The sequence below is a fragment of the Nicotiana sylvestris genome, chromosome 2, assembly GCF_000393655.2.
Source record: "Nicotiana sylvestris chromosome 2, ASM39365v2, whole genome shotgun sequence".
NCBI lineage: Eukaryota > Viridiplantae > Streptophyta > Magnoliopsida > Solanales > Solanaceae > Nicotiana > Nicotiana sylvestris.
Window position 1 is genome coordinate 85134889 of NC_091058.1, and position 18323 is coordinate 85153211.

The following is an 18323-nucleotide window of genomic DNA, read 5'->3' on the forward strand; positions in this document are numbered from 1 at the left end:
TCGAATCTCCAAATCAAATTCCTGCAAAAGAAGAACCCATCGAATTAACCTTGGCTTGGCATCTTTCTTTGCAAATAAATACCTTATAGCGGAGTGATCTGTGTAAACTATGACTTTTGTCCCCACTAGATAGGATCTAAACTTATCAAATGCCCATACTACTGCGAGCAATTCTTTTTCAGTAACAGTGTAATTCATTTGAGATGAATTAAGAGTTCTACTCGCATAGTGAATGGAACAAAATATTTTCTCTTTCCGCTGCCCCAGAACAGCTCCAATGGCTATATCACTTGCATCACACATCAATTCAAAAGGAAGTTTCCAATCTGGAGAAATGATAATCGGTGCAGTAACTAATCTTCGTTTCAGCTCATCAAATGCTTTCAGACAAGCATCATCAAACTTGAAAGATGTATCTTTCTCAAGAAGCCTGCACAAAGGAGATGAGATTTTTGAAAAATCCTTGATGAAACGACGGTAAAAACCCACATGGCCTAAGAAACTGCGAATGCCTCTCACTGATGTTGGTGGAGGTAATTTTTCAATTGCTTCCACCTTTGCTTTATCCACCTGCAATCCATTCTTGGACACTTTATGCCATAAGACTATGCCTTCTCGTACCATGAAATGGCATTTTTCCCAATTTAGTACCAAATTTGTTTCTTCGCACCTATCAAGGACTTTATCATGATTCATTAAACATTCATCAAAAGAACATCCAAATACAGAAAAATTATCCATAAATACTTCCACAAAACTTTCAACCATATCAGTGAAAATAGCCATCATACACCTTTGAAAAGACGCAGGTGCATTGCAAAGACCAAATGACATTCTTTTAAATGCATATGTCCCATAGGGACATGTAAATGTGGTCTTTTCTTGGTCTTCTGGGGCTATAACAATTTGATTATATCCCGAGTAGCCATCCAAAAAACAGTAGTATTCCTGCCGGCTAACCTATCAAGCATTTGGTCAATAAAGGGAAGGGGAAATGGTCTTTTCGGGTGGCATTATTTAATTTTCTGTAATCTATGCAAATCCTCCACCTAGTAACAGTTCTAATGGGAATCAAATCATTATTTTCATTTGTTACTACGGTCATTCCTCCTTTCTTTGGAACTCATTGCACTGGACTTACCCATTTTCTATCAGATATTGGAAATACAATACCTGCATCAAGCCATTTAATCACTTCTTTTCTTACCACCTCTTTCATGTTCGGATTTAGGCGGCGTTGTTGTTCTATGCTTGGCTTGTGCTCTTCCTCCATGAGAATTTTATGCATGCAAAAAGCTGGACTAATACCTCTTATGTCGGACATTGTCCACCCAATTGTTCTTTTATGCTCACGTAGTACTCTTAACAATTTTTCCTCCTGTAATTTAGACAAGTCAACCAAAATAATAACAGGTAACGTTTCAGAACTACCCAAATAAGCATAATGAAGATAAGAAGGTAAAGGCTTTAATTCCAATTTGGGAGCTTCTTCAACTGAGGGCTTCAGAGGAGGACCATCTGGCATGTTCAAAGGTTCAAAGGGATTAAAACCTTTTATATATTCACATGTTGCATTCAAAGTATGTTTCATCTCCTCAACCTCATCATTAATCTCCAAACTTTCAAATAGCACAATTGCTTTTTCTAAAGAATCCTGCAAATATACACTTGAGGCAACAAGTTGTTCATCAATCTCCATGACAGATATCATAGACAATTCTTCATACTGTCGAGGAAGTTGAATTGCTTTGTATACATTAAAATCAGCTTCCTCGTTGTCAACTCTCATGATCATTTTTCCTTCTCTTACTTTAATTATAGCATCACCTGTATCCAAGAGAGGTCTTCCTAATATAATAGGAACTTTTTCATCGGCCTAAAAATCCAAAATAATGAAATCAGCCGGGAAAATAAATTTCCCAATTTTCAGTAGCACATCCTCTATCACCCCTTCCGGGTAAGCTATGGACCTGTCTGCTAGTTGCAACATCACAGTGGTGGGTTTTGGAGCTCCCAAACCCAATTGTTTGTACAAAGACAATGTCATCAAATTTATGCTTGCTCCCAAATCACAAAGTGCATGGCCTACATCAACATTGCCTATTCTCACAGGGATAGTAAAGCTGCCAGGGTCCTTAAGCTTTTGAGGAAGCTTATTTTGGACCCTTGAAGTGCACTCTTCAGTAAGTGCAACTGTTTCAAATTCAGTCAGTCTCCTCTTGTTAGCCACAATATCTTTTATGTATTTGGCATATTTTGGAATATCACGCATCGCATCTACCAATGAAATATTCAACTGAATCTGACTCAACATAGAGAGAAATTTGTTAAACATATGATCGTCATTCTTTTTCTGCAGCCTTTGTGGAAATGGTGGTGGTGGTTTTGGAATATTTACAGGTGCTGGAATTGTATCATCTTTCTTTTCCTCTTGTGCTTCTTTGGGAATTAATTCACCTTCAGGTATTTGCTTGTTCTTTTTCTTTGATGAAACTTCTTCTAACTCCCTTCCTGTTCTAAGTGTAATTGCACTCACTTGAGGATTTTTCTCTGTATCACCAGGAAGTGCCCCTGCAGGTCTAGTATTTTGATTTGCAGCCAGTTGTCCCATTTGCCTTTCAAGATTTCTGAAGTACGTTCTGAGTTGTTGATTGTCTTGCAATAATTTTTTTAACAAATCATTTGTACTTTCTTCTGCTTGCTGTGGCGGCCTTTGAGGTTGATTAAAATTTCTTTGGGGTCTATATTGATTATGATTTGATTGATTTCCACCCCAAGAGAAATTAGGATGATTCCTCCAATTTGCATTGTAAGTGTTCCCATATTGTGCCTGTTGGTTCATCGGCCCTCTGCTTTGTTGCCCCACATAATAAATAGATTCAGGATTCGTTGGGCACATGTCACTTGTGTGATTATCTCCACACATTTCACAACAAACTGACATTTGTTGAACCTGCTGCATTGGTTGTGATGGTCCCATTGTCATTCTGGTCATTTGATTTGCCAATTTTGCTAAATCTGCTCTCATGGCGGAAATGTCATCCAGTTCAAGTAACCCTGCTTTCTGTTTCATTGCTCTCCTTGGTTCTCTTTCACCTTGCCAATTATGATCATTAGCAGTAAAGTTATTTAACAGAAGTTGTATTTCACTGTATGGTTTTGCCATGCAACTACCTCCACAAGCTGAATCAAGATTCATTTTGGAAGTTTCGTCTAATCCATCAACAAAAGTATGGCCCAATACTTCATCAGTTTGACAATGATGAGGACAATCCCGAAGTAGTTTCTTGTATCTTTCCCAAGCTTGGCGAAGAGTTTCACCATCCCGTTGTTGAAACCCAAGAATCTGACTCCGCAAAAACTTTGTCTTTTTGGTGGGGAAAAACTTGATTAGGAATTTCTTTGCTAAATCATCCCAATTGTGGATTGAATTAGCTGGCTCTTTTTGCAACCATTCTCTAGCATCCCCCAATAATGAAAAGGGAAATAAGGTCAGCCTGACATAATCCTTGGAAACATTTGGATAATTGTAAGTATCCGTTATTTCCAAAAAAATTTGAATGTGCCTTTGTGGATCTTCATGAGCTAGACCAACATATTGCCCAGTTGACTGTATCAGCTGCACCATGTACTGTTTAAGCTCAAAGTGACCGGTGATTTCAGGCTTCACAATGGCCTGAGTCATATTAGCAAGGTTTGGCCTTGCTGCTTCTATCACCGCACGTTCTTGATTACCTGCCATCACTGTTGGCTGTGGTTGAACTTGAATGTCCAACTCTCTTTCTGTTTTGTTTCTAGCTTCCCACTCCTTCTTTGTTCTATGAATTGTTCGTTCAATTTCAGGATCAAAAGGGAAGAGGTTGTTTGTGTCTACTCCTCCGCATTCAAGAGAAGAGCCTGCGCAACACAAACAAAATAGATGGAAAATTTAGGTTTTTTATCAACACCTAATAAAATTTTAAAACAGTCAAGTAGCTAATTTCAACTCCCCGGCAACGGCGCCAAAAACTTGTTGCGACCAAAACACTCACGCAAGTGTACGCGATCGACAAGTAATATAATAGTAAGTAAAGTATCGTTCCCACGAGGAATTATGATCAACTTCTCGACTGATGTAGACTCAAACAATTATCAATTCAAGCTAAATTATGACAAACTATATAAAGAACCAATTTACAATTTACTTAGTAATTAAACAATAATTCAATACAAAATTACTACACCAATTACACAATATTTTGATAACAATTTGGGTAAAGATATTCCAGGGTCATGGACTTGCTAGAGATCATGCTACTATTTTAGCTTAAGATTGATTTATTGAATTATCCGGGTTATTGATTATAGGGTTAATAATATTCATAAGAATCTTTCGAGTTCTTATGCATCTATTCAAGTTAAATTAATACCTATATGTCTATGGTATTAATATTAACTCAAATGCATTTACAAATCCTATTTCTCAACCAAGCAAGGCAATTAAGTATAGTTCTATCTTAATTGCGAATCTTTCACCCGATGTCCAGGATCCGGATCTTTCTCTATTTGATTCTATATGCAACCAAGAATTTCCTTTTTTAACTTTAATTCAAGATTCGTAAATAATATTTCACTGTCAGCTACGCAGTAAAATAATTAGAAGCAGAATCAAATAAACAACCCATAACGATAGATTCAAGATCTTCAATCTAAGCTTCAAACAACAAGATCATCTAACATCTATGACCCAAGAATACTAGAGTTTTTAGCTACTCATAGTCATACAAAAATCAACAATAAAAGTTTTAAACATAATATTAACCAGCAAGAAGAAGAAAGTTTGAAAGAACTCTTTAAATCCTTCTCCAAGATGTTCTTCTTCTTCTTCTTCTCCTTTCTTAGCTCCAAGATGAAGCTCCTTCTTCACTTTCTCTCTAAAAGATGAATAGTATTTTTGTACTTACTCCCCCTCAAAATCTGATCTTCTCCATAATGGAGTTCTTGCTTTATGTAAGTTGAGTGGGATTTAAGAAAGAATTCCGATTTTACCCCTAAATAAAGTCTTCTCCGGATAGGACACGCGCGAACTATCGCGCGAAGTTTAAAAGTTCGCGCGATAGTTCGCGCGCTTCTCTTGGCTTCCAGGCAGAAATATTCGTGAACTATTGCGCGAAGTTTCAAACTTCGCGCGATAGTTCGCACGCTTCAGTAGCTCGATTTTGTCCATTTTTTCCGTCTCGTCCTTGCACACACTCGACTCCTAGGGGTTGTTCTTGCTCATAAATCATTCCAATCTCCTCTTGAAATCATCATTAGGCTTCTCATCCTGCAAGCTATACAGCTTTTGAGTAGAGCCTATTTTTCCATCAATTATCCATAATATAACATTGGAATATAATCAAGCAGAAACATAAACAATAGGTAAATCACCCATATTTCGCCTATTATCAAACATGTTGTAGAAACGGGTCAAAATCCTGAGGGAACATCAGAGAATAATCATGGATCACCTCTCAAGACAAGATCGGGTGATGACGGAATTAAAACAAGCATTGAGAGGTACTCCAATAGTGTGAGCGGAAGGGGCTCGATTCCTCCTAGTGTTCCCGCAAATCAAACAGATCAGAGAATCGATAACAATATCCCAAAGGGCAAAGTCGATTTCGACGAAGCTGGAGGAACCTGTAACGGATCTGGGAATAATAATGGGGGTGATCCTTTCAAAACTGAGCTCATGAGATTCATGAGAGAGATGAATGAACGGATGGATCAGAATGTGAAAGCGTTTCACACTCAAATGGATCCAATTCCAAGCACACCACCAGTGTTAAAAGGTCCAAATTCGAAAAACTACACACAGTTGTTGTTTAAGCTGAGTGTAGAACTAGAGCTAATTCCGAAGAGATTCAAGATTTCGAACATACCAAAATACGATGGGACTTCGGATCCGCTGGAGCACATTACAACCTACACCACAGCACTGAAAGAAAACGCATTGGATCAACAAGAAATCGAGTCGGTTCTGTTGAAAAAGTTTGGTAAAACCCTCACAAAGGGGGCCCTATCATGGTACTCTCTTTTACCCCAGCATTCAATTAATTCTATTGAAATGCTTGCAAACTCGTTCATTAAAGCTCATGCCGGAGCAAGGAACGTTCAGGCCAGAAAGGTATATATAGTTAGGATTGCGAGGCTGAATTCGAGCTGCTATCGGCGGTTCCAGATGAGTGGGCAACGGAGGCATTCACAAAGGATTTAAATCTACTGAGTTTCGCTGCCGCCCAAAAATTGAAGGAGATCCTACTCGAGTTTCAGGCAACCACATAGGATATGTCCATAACAGTTATGAGTCAAAACTAAGGATAGAAGACGATCAGCTTAGGTCTTCAATATCGACTAAGGGACGGGATCGAGACAAAAACCAAGACAAGTTTAAGAGCGATTTTGATGTGGGTCAGCGGTCCTCTAGAGGTCGTTTTTACTGTATGACAGGACAGATGAGCGTGTCAGAAAAGGGTTATAGACATCGGATAAGGTCGCTCCCGACAAAAGAGCTGATTGTGGCTGAAATAGCAAGTCGTTGCAAGAAAAAAAGGTGCCACGAACCCGAGACTCTGCATATCCCAGGTTATCGGATTACAACTTCAACATCATCTTGGTAGAGTTGGTATCGGAAATGAGAAATATAAAAAAAGTGCGGTTCACGAAGCTAATCCAATTAGATCTTAGCCAGAAGGATCCCATGTTATGGTGTGAATACCATGGAACTCACGGACACAGAACTGGGGACTGCTGACATCTTCGTGAAGAGATCGAGACATTGTTAAAGAATGGACATCTTAGGGAGTGTTTAAATTACCGTGCCAAAAACAATTATGGCCTAAGCCGGGACACTATAGATCCTTCAAAGATAGCATAAGGGTCACCTCAGATGACTATCAACATGATCTTTGGTGGAAGTGAAGTCAATGGTGTAGCCTTTGCAGTAGCAAAGATATCGGTAACTACAACAAGATACTCTCGGAGCTTGCGGAAGATGATATCACCTTCATGGAGGAGGACATTGACAGACTTCTTCTACCATACAATGACGCTTTAGTAATCTCTCTCAATGTCTTAGATTTCAATTTTAAGCATGTTCAGGTTTATATTGGGAGTTCAGCCAACATCAACCAATGGAGAGTTATGGAACAAGCAAAGTTAACCAGTAGTATTGTTCCGCCGACAAAAATCTTAGTTGGCTTTAACTTGACAAGCGTGACAACCCGAGGAGAGATTTTGCTGCTCACACACACTGAATGAGTAACAAAGACCACTCTATTCAAAATGGTAGATTGCGATATGAGTTACAATGTAATCCTCGGAAGGCTGTGGATACACGAGATAAAGGTTGTACCCTCAACATATCACTAGTTGTTGAAATTTCTGTTGCATGAGGGAATCAAGCAAATTGGAGGAGACCACCAGGTAACGAGGGAGATGAACACGGTGACTATTTCCAGCAGCAAGGGGAAATATTCCAACAAATATCTATTATAGGAACTGATGCCTTCTCACTTTTCGAATGAAGACGATAAAAGCGAGGAGCCGTTGGGATCCTACCAGATTTCGATTTTTTCAGGTAGCAGAAGAGACGGATGTGACCAAGTCGACCATAGAATAACTTGAGCAAATGGACTTGTTCGAAGAGTTTTTAAAAAGGAAGTTTCATCTAGGAATAGGGTTAAATCCCTAGCTCATGTTGGAATTTATAAATTTTCTTAAAGCTAACGTTTACTGCTTTGTATGGTCGCACTCGGATATGACATGTATTCCATTGGAATTAGTGGTCCACAAGCTAATTCTGGATCCAAACTTTCTATCGGCAAGAAAAAAGAAATTTGTGAGAGCGGAGGTTAAGAACATGTTTGTTAAAGAAAAAGTAACCCAACTACTCAATATCGGTTCAATCCGGGAGTTAAAGTATCCGAAATGGTTAGCTAATGTATTTGTAGCACCCAAAAAGAACAAAATTTAGGATATGCGTAGACTACAAAGATTTAAATAAGGCATGCATTATAGACTCTTTCCCATTACCAAACATTGATCAAATGATTGTTGTGATGGTCGGACACGAGCTAATGAGTTTCCTTGATGCTTAGTATGGGTAAATTCAAATAAAAATGAATCCGGAGGATTAGGAAAAACTTCTTTTATAATAAACTTTGGCTTATATTGCTATAATGTGTTGCCTTTTAGGCTTAAGAATGTTGGAGCCACTTATCAGAGGCTCGTTAATAAAATGCTTGAGGATCGGATAGGCAAACTAGTGGAAGTATATATTGATGGCATGTTAGTCAAGTCTATAAATGAAGGAGAGAATTTGAAACATCACTAAGAGACTTTCGATATTCTGAGGAGCATAACATGAAACTCAACCCAGAGAAATACGCGTTCGAGGTTGGTTCTTGTAAGTTCTTGGGGTTTCTGGTCTCGCAAAGAGGGATAGAGGTAAATTCCGACAAGATCAAAGCTATCGAGGACATTATGGACCAATTAACAAGTGTGAAGGAAGTACAAAGGCTACCGAAAGGTTGGGAGTTCTAAACAGATTCATCTCAAGATCCTCAAAGAAGTGCCATCACTTCTTTTCGCTTCTGAAAAAGAAGAAAGATTTCGAATGGACTCTGAAAGCCAACAGGCATTGAAAGACCTAAAAAGGTAACTATCCAGCCCCATGTTACTGCCAAAACTGGGGGAAGGTGAGCAGTTATTAATAAATTTAGCGGTCTTGGAAGAAGCGGCAAGTGCCATTTTGGTCCAAGAAAAAGAAGGTATGCAATATCCTGTTTATTATAGTAGTAAATTATTTTCGAGAGCGGAGACTCATTTTCCGCACCTCGAAAAGCTCACCATAGCTCTCTTAGTTGCCTCCCAAAAGCTTAATATTTGTTTTTAATGCCACCCGATAGCCGTTGTGACAATCTTTCGCTTAAGGAATGTCCTTCACAAGCCTGAATTTTCAAGCTGTTTGGCTAAATTGGCAGTGAAAATTAATGAATTTGACAATGAGTACAAGCTTAGGACTGATATCAAGTCACAAGTTTTGGTCAATTTTGTGGCCGAATTTAAGTCGTGGGTTAATGACCTTGGTTGCTAAGAACGTAGAGCTGATGTCAGAAATGGCATTGGGAGTTTGTACCTTATTTACGTATGGAACTTCCAATGTAAAAGGGCCCGGTCTTGAGGTAGTTCTAATAACGCCCTCGGGGGAAATTCTGAGGCCGTCCATTTAAACTGTTCCGTTAACTAACAATGAAGCAGAGTATGAGGCTTTGGTTGGAGGACTGGAACAATCCTAGGGACTAGGCTCCGAGGTCATCGAAGTGAAATGCGACTCCCAGCTGGTAGTAAGCCAAATGTATGGGATTTTCGATGCAAAGGAAGAATGCATGCAACAGTATTTGAACAAGGTTCACGCGTTGCTTGCACGATTCAGGGAATGGACAATCATCCACATTCCAATGGAAGAAAATGTGGAAGCAGATGCATTGGCTAATTTTGGGGTCGTCCACGAAAACGAAAGGACCTCATTCTGGTACAGTCGTTCAACTTTTACATTCGATGTTGGACGTGGATGGCTACTGCGAGGTAAATTTGACCAACTTGGTTTGGGACTGGAGGAACGAGTTCATCAAGTATCTCTGGCATGGTAAATCACCCGAGGACCCAATGGCATTCCGGGCACTGCGGACCAAAGCAGCTTGGTACTGCCCCGTAGATGTGCAGTTATACAAAAGGTCGTTCCAAGGACTATTGGACCGGTGTCTATGGACCACAGAGGTAGACTACATGATGAGGTAAGTCCACGAAGGAGTTTTTGGGAATCATTCTGGTGTAGACTCGTTAGTTCTAAAGCTAATCAGGGCAGGTTACTACTGGGACCGTGTGGAACAGGACATAAAGGCATTTGTTCGAAAATGTGACAAATGTTAACGTCATGCGCAGTTGGTACACCAACCAGCAGAACTTTTCCATTCGATATTTTCCTCATGGCCATTAATGAAATGGGGGGTGGATATAGTTTGTCCTCTACCACCAGACCCCAAAAAGGTAAGATTTCTTTTAGTTTTAACTGATTACTTCACCAAATGGGTTGAAGCAGGTCCTTACCAAAAGATCAGTGAAAGCCAAATAGTAGACTTCATATGGGACCATATAATTTATGATTTGGCATACCGAAGGAAATCGCTGTGACAACGGGCCGTAGTTCATAGGTTAAAAAGTCACAAAGTTTTTGGAAGGGTTAAATATCAAGAGAATTTCGTCGTCACCATAACACCCAAGTGCTAACGGACATGCGGAATCAACCAACAAGGTAATTCTTTAGAACCTTAAGAAGAAGTTAGAAGATGCTAAGGGCAAGTGGCCTGATGAGATACTGGGAGTGCTATGGGCATTTAGGACAAGGGCGAAGTCGAGCACGGGAGAAACACCCTTCTCACTCATGTACGACGCGAAGTCTCTAATACCAGTAGAAGTGGGGGAGCCGACTTTATGGTTTTCCCGAGTAAACAAAGAGGCAAAAAATGAATCATTGCTGGTGAAGCTGGACTAGCTTGATGAACACCGGGACTTCGCATATGTGAGGGTGGTGGCTCAAAAGCAAATGATGGAAAGATATTATAATCGTAGGGCCAATCTTCGTTATTTCAAAGTAGGAGATTTGGTTTTGAGGAAGCTGACTCAGAGCACTCGGGAAGTCAATGCCAAAAACCTGGGACCAACATGGGAAGGTCCTTATCGAGTTTCAACTATCACCAGTAAGGGATCATATAAGTTCGTAAATCAAGATGGAGTTAAATTGCCCAGTAATTGGAACGTGACTCACCTCAAAAGTTTTTATTGCTGATGGTTCCTGCCAATACTGAAAGTATGTGCTACACTATTTTTTCATTCGACCAGTTTTTGTCCCAATCGGGTTTTTCTGGCAAGGTTTGTAACGAGGAAGCAACGAAAAACATACTACGAAGGAAGCGTCATCAGCAAAGGAAAGACCTTTAAATATCAAGGCACTAAAATTTTCACATCGATGGTAAATAGCTATATAGATAGTTAAATAATCTTTGGCTCGATGGCAAGCCTTACCTTCCATTATTAAAAAAAAGATTATTTAACTATTCACAAGTTATCTCCACCGATGAAACAGTAATTTGGGTACAAGACTTCAAGTGCTCGAATTCGCATGCTTCGCATTCAAACACTCGGGGGGATAATATTTGATACGACACTAGAAGTTCCACGAAAATGGGGACAAGGAGCACCGGGATCAATGTTTCATCAGGACCGGGCACTGCATGATCAGTCTCGTAGAAATAAGTTGTACAAGTTAGCCACATGTATTGGAAGCTTTATTTACTTAAGAAAACGAATGCCTCTATACTTCTACAGCTTATTTGGATGGTTGTTACATGTCGTTTCATAATGTATCGTATCATATTGTATTGTATTGTATTGTATTGTATTGTACTATATCGTTTTATGAATACAATGTTTTGATAGATTGTATCATTTGCTATTATTTCATGATATCACGCATTAGCAATATGAAGAATGAACTTGCAATATTATAAAGAAAAATAATGATACGAGGTTATTATATACTCCCCCTGTTCCAGTTTATGTGAACCTATTTCCTTTTTGGTCCGCTCCAAAGAATGATCCATTTCTAAATTTGGTAACAATTTAGCTTAAACTTACAATTCTACCCTTAATGAGAAGCTTTTATAACCACACAAATACTCTAGGCCTTTTTTCACTTGTTTAAGACCACAAATTCCAAAAGTTTTATTTTTTCTTAAACTTCGTGCCCAGTCAAACAGGTTTGCATAAATTGGAACGGAGGGAGTAAAAGGTAGGGTAAATGATAAAATAAAATTATTTAACAATAATGAAGGGTGATATGAGAGAAAAAGACAAGATAACGATGCAACCACACCAAATCAGTCGTTTCATAAAGTGGCACATTTCGTCGTTACGTAACGATGGACTTAACGATACGATACAATAAAATTTAAGTAACAACTAAAACAAACGTCGTAGTTAAAATAACAATACGATACAATATAATAGGTAACAATCATCCAAACAAGCTGTTAAAAATAGAAGAAATAAGATAAAGTCTTTTTTATTTTTATCTTATTTCTTGTCCAAATGATGAGTTAATTTTATTGTTTAAAAGTTAACAAAAACTTCAAATGCTTATGCCAGAATGAACATGATACGTCCTCTTCAAGAGAACCATAAGCACAAGGGCCCTCTATTATGAAACCCTCATAGTAAAGGGTAGATTTCGAAAGAATTTATGCTCGAAATCAAAAGCTATCGGATAAACAAATATGCCTGAAGCTTTAATCAAACATAAAAAGGATATTTTTTTCGCAACACTTAAGCAAACAATTCTATTATTTGTCCGAAGAGAGAGAAGAATCTACGTTTAACATAATTACAAAATATAAAAAAATTTAATTATATATCATTGCTGTCATAACCCGAAGAGAGAGAAGAATCTACGTTTCCCTCGGTAGAGGAAGGCGTATCCACTACCAGTTTAGGGCCTCCATCTTCTTCAGTCTCCCCTTCGGTTCCCGAATACTCAGAACCAGTATTTGAAGAGTCTGTTGAAATGGGTCGAGCGGGACGTTTCTCGCAGGCAGTTAACTCCAGTTCTCGAGCTTTGGCAATGCAATCACTGATATCAACAATGCACGATTTGGCTTCTTCCAAAGTCTTCCTTTTTATATGGTACATGGCATAGGTCTTTTCGAAGATGAGGTAATTTTCTTGATACTAGATTTGAGCTTAGAGTTTATCAATTTCGGTCTGAAGTCCTTCCTTATCAGCTTTCATGGCGATGAGGCAGGAGTCAAGCTCAACATTTGTAGTTGAGTGAAGCCATTTTTCCTCCATGACCCTCTTGAGCCTCTCTTCCATTTTGGCCCTCTTCTCCTCGACAGCATTGGCCTCCTTGGTTGTGGAGCTTAAGTCCGCCTTCATATTTTTAATTTGCTCCTCGAAGGTAGACTCGCGCTCTGCAGCGGTGATGGTAGCATCGTGAAGTTCGGCCCCACTTAGCCTTAGCTTCTTGTAGATTTTCATGTAATTTGGCATTTTTTGGTTGTGGGACATTCTATATTGCTCGCTCTGCTGTAACTGAGCCACATGCTATTCGATCTCTGCAACTTTTGCCTCTAGCACCGGGAGACGCGCGACAAGATAGTTCATTTCAGCTAAGAGTTGATCCCGCTCGGAAGCAAATCCTTGTTTATCAAGGATTAACCTTTGCAGGTCTTCGGAAGCAAGAAGGCTGGCCTATAAAGAGAAGGTTGAAGTTAGGATTACAATTACAACATGTAAGCAGAAAAAAAGATAGGAGGAAAACTAGTATGATACATGTGATGCACTCTGCATGTAATTATTTATCAAACACTCTCCAGAAATGGAGCACGTTTTATTCCAATTCTTCGGTGAAGCCAGCGGCTTTATGTAATTAGCAAGCTCCACCGTCTTGGAGAGGACATGGAACTCCTCCGAGATTGAAAGAGTGGTGTTTCACCTTCATTGCGGATCCTGAGAAGGCATAGCATAGGTGCTCATCAAGTTCCCATAGTCAGGAGAACGAGAACGAGAAACATCCCTTTCTCGATTGGCTGATGCCGGTGGAGGAGATGCAGTTGGTGCTGGTAGTGGAGAATCAACTGGTGTCGGTAGGCATGAAGTTATTGGCGTAGAAGGAGAAGAAGCGGTTGTGGCAGAAGGGATGGTGATTGTTGTTTGCTTAGTATTTGAAGGCAGAAAGAGCTTGAGGTTCGAACTCATTTGGCTGGAGACAACAATGGGGGCCGGGAAACGAGAGTCAACATTCTCGACCAATCCCATCTCACCCCAAAGTGCCTCCACTTCATTTGACAATGGGTTTTGGATCTCTCCCGGCTGAGCATCCAGTTGAGCTGATGAATATCCTTTTCTCATGAGAAGGGAAGCCTATTCATCATTGGCTTCTCCTTCGTCATCAAGGTCTACTGTAGGTACTGTGGCCGGCTCGGTTGGTGTCTTCTTTACCCTCTTCTATTTAGTCCCAGCTGAGAAGGAACGTCTCTTCTTCGATTTCTTGTTCTTGGGTTTGGGACTTCGAGAGGAGGTGCCCTCACCAGAGGCTCAGGAAAATCCATGAGCTATATTTGGGAAAGGGCATTTTGCAACACCCTCTTGGCCTCTTCGGGGTCATCTAAGGCGCCGACTTTGGGGTAGATGACATAGCCCCTCGGAAACCCTATATCAATCAAAAATGGTTTTAGCAACTTATTAATGAGATTTCTTGTGTTCGAACAAGTATAAAAGAAAAAAGGACATGGCTTACCATGGTTCTTGTCCTTCCACCCGTATTTGGGGGCCATCTCCTTCCACAGTCAGGATTCTAGAGTAGTAATTTTTAGAATTTTCTAAACTCATTGGTCCAGGCCTTGAATCCGTGACGGTTCCCATCGGGTAGCTGAAATGAAGGAAACATAAATCAGCAAAAGTGGGAAATGATCTTTTCACAGTTAAAGAAAGCAGAAAACTGAAAACTTACAAAAAAGGTTCCACAACTCGGGAAAGGCCGGAGTTATGGTCGAGATGATGTCCCTAGTAGTAATAACGATGAACCGTTCCATCTATCCACAGTCATTGTTGTCGTCTATGCTACTGAGGAGAGCGTGGTGGCCATGCTTGCTAAAGTTTATTACTCCATCACGGAAAATCTTGGGAGAGTGAAAGTTCATTATATGTGCAAGAGTTAGGGTTTCCGCGGTCTCAATACAAAATTGACAAAGGTAGGCCACTGTCCACCATATAGATGCACCTAGTTGTGCTAAGTAGACCTGATAACAGTGGCAAAACTCCAAAAATAATGGGTCGAGCCCTTCACTTGACTCCAAAGAGAATGGACCCAAGTTAAAAAAATACATATAGATACGTAAACCCCTCCTTGGAGTGGGTAACTCGCTCTACCATATCCGGGGCGGGGATTTTAATATTGGGTAGTTACAGTCCTCTTTCACAGTTGGAATACTAGAATGGCGAATGGAGGAGGGATACCTGCGAACTGGCCATAACTGATAGTCTTGAGAAGTTGCACAAGGAGCTTTTTCTTGAAGGTCGTTTGTAGTGCTGAGCTGAAGAGGTATGATGGTGCTAATAGTTGGAGGTTCAGACTCAATGTCAACCTTCTTGTTTTTATTTTTCTTTGGGCCTCCACCGAAGAAAAGATCGGTATTATCGATGGAAGTAGTGTATGAAGACATGGTGGTAAGAGGTTTGTAAAATAAAATTTCTTGCTGAGAAAGTTGAAGGCTGTGAAAGGTTTCTAAGCAAATGTAAAGAAAAAGGGAAGACTTATGAAAGTTGTGGGAGAGAAGAAGTAAAAAAGATGAGTAACAGAGAAGTTATAGACGACAAAAATTGTGGTCATAATTACCTCGAAAAACGATAAGAATATTTGTTGTATCGTGGGGCAACACGTGGTCAAGGTATTAATTGTGAGAAGACATGCATCCTTTCAAGTGTCAGAGATTGTTTAAGAACTTTCCCGCCAAGCAAGAAATCTTTACCTACTTCCCAGCAACACTAAGCTGCGTCACCAAAAAGTAGGGGGATTATCTGTATGGGATAAAATTGGTCGATAATAAGTGATCGAATGGTAAGATGACACGTGGAACTGAAGATAGGCAAAGGATGAGTCGGGAAATAATTAATACTGAATGCGACATGTGTGATCGGTACCGGGTGGATTCTGAAAGGAACGTTGTCGGCAGTAGAAGTTCAAAGGTTTGCCATCGGACATCATTCAATGGGAGAATTTTTGCTAGCGTTAAATGAGCATCTGTTAAAGAGAATATTTGCATTCATGGTCTGCCGTTATATATTCAATGACACTTGGATTCTCATTTAAAGAAGATGCTTAATCATAGGATCTTGTTTCTCTAAGTAGAGCTATAAATAGTAGAGTTAGTACAACCATTGTAGGAATATGAAACATTCTGCACGCAAAAGCCATACTTTACTATTTTGCTCTCATATTTTATTATTAAGCTCTCAATTTAACAACTTCATCATTGCCTTGTCTTTACTTTCACTTTTGCTATCGGAAAGGTCGAGTTCGGATCCAGGCTTGTTACCTTCCTTAATTTCAATCGTTAAATCTTAATTTTAATCCTATTTTTTTTTATCATTTTTAGATCAAATCGATTCGCTTGCCTATCAACCACGTTACAAATTTAACTTTATCATTTTACGAATAATCAATACAAACACCAAATGAAAAATTTAAGAATAGATATAGAAGATTTGATTTCGAACAGTTCATATTACGTTACCTTATGTAATATGCTCGCGTGAAATTTACTATTCTTTTATGAAGATATATTTCCTTTTTCTGTTTATGTACAATAACTACAAAATCTTTTACCCACAACAAGCGTTTTTTGACTTTTGACAATGTTGCAACCGTCGCCGACCACAATCCATTTTAGGATCAAAATTATGGTGTCAAAGTCATCAAACATGCAGCCACGTGGCTGCTTCATGCCGCGTGGTACCCCTCATAGCTCGTCGGTGGGGGCTATCTATTGAAATGTCCTTCAATGAAGTAGGGCCCATAGCTGTTTTTGGAAGTTAGATATGGCCCACAAGCGGCCCACTTTGTAGAGCGCGTTAACCCCCGGGCTGTGAAATGTCGCCACGTAGTAGAGTTAAGGACGAAGATTTGCCACGTTGGCTTTGAGCTACTTTTCCTGACTTTGTACTATTTATTTTTGGTCCTCTTTATTATTGTGCAGTAGTTATGTTAGTTGGTCATAACACTTAAAAAGAATTGACAAGTGGGGTTAATTTAGATTGGGAGCGTTTAAGGATAAAGAAATAGGAGTAATTTTTAGTAACGTAAACCGACCAAAACATTATCCTAAAGGAAAATAGAGTAGTTGAGGATGAGCAATTGACTGCCGACTAATGAGTAATGAACAACTTTAATAACTTTTACTGGAATATTCTGAAGGATGCTGATGTGATTAAGGAAGATAGCGTGATTTGTTGCTGTAATAAAGAGTGGGTCACGGTTCTCAAAATTTCTAGGTTTGTTGCCTACTAGGCGACAGTCTTGACTATTGAATCCTAAAGTTTTTAGGAATTTCACCAAGTATTGATCTACATACATCTATTTTGATTTCAGATTATATTGATAAGAATTATGGGCGTAATTAGCACAAATTACTCCACCCTAATTAAACAATCTTACCTCTGCTTCTTTAGGATGTAGCTGGCTAGTAGCTAAACAAGATTACTGAACCGCAAACTGCATTTTTCCCAAAACTGCATGTGGAATTAAGTTACTAGTGAAAAACATGTATGGGGTCTATCTCTGTTGCTTTGATGGTTCAAAGTAATCATGTTCTACCATTAGATTAGAAATATTGAAGTAATATTGAGAAGTAATAATATTATATTGCAAAAAGAACTGACTGTTCAAATTATAAGTTGATGAATCATCTGTTTGAAAAGTAGTTTCCGGACAACTGAATTTGACTCAGCAAACACAAGCAGAGACAGAGACCTACACTGGGGGTTGAGGGTTCACGAACCCCGTTAGCCTCGAAAAAAATCTTGTATCTATCTACTACTATATATATTTATATGTATTGTGAGGACCCCTCATATAATTTCTTTGGCCCCCTCAAAACACAAAAGCTGCACAGTAGAACTGGCATTTGTGGACAGTGGCAGATCGCAACCCCCTGTATACCAGGGATTGAATCCCATCTACAAGTCGTCTTATTTTTTTAAGTTCTTTTTTGTTTCTTCCTGTTTTTGGTGTTACTTTTCTTAATTCAACTATACTTACTACTCCGTTTTGTTACCTTACTAGTTACTACTACTCCCTCGTAGTTAATTGGAGTATTTTTTTTCTTTTATCTTGTTTTTAATTAGTTTAGTATTAATTTATTTTATTCTTTTTTATATTCCCCCTTGTTTAGAACTTTCTCTTTCTTTAAAATTTTTATCTAGAGGAAAATTAAAAGAGGTAAATTAAAGAACTAAGCTTGGTGGGGAAGTTAAACATATTATTTTACAAGAATGAGAGTGCGGTTGGATTCACATAATTACTAATAAAATTTACCTTTTGAAGATAGTAAAATGCAAAATAACTTGGACAACTTGATGTGTGTTTTCCATATGAAAATTTGCAAGTGGCTTATAATTTTTTATGCATCAGCAAGATATATACTTTCTAAATTCTAATTAGTGATACCTAAGCATTTAACTAATTA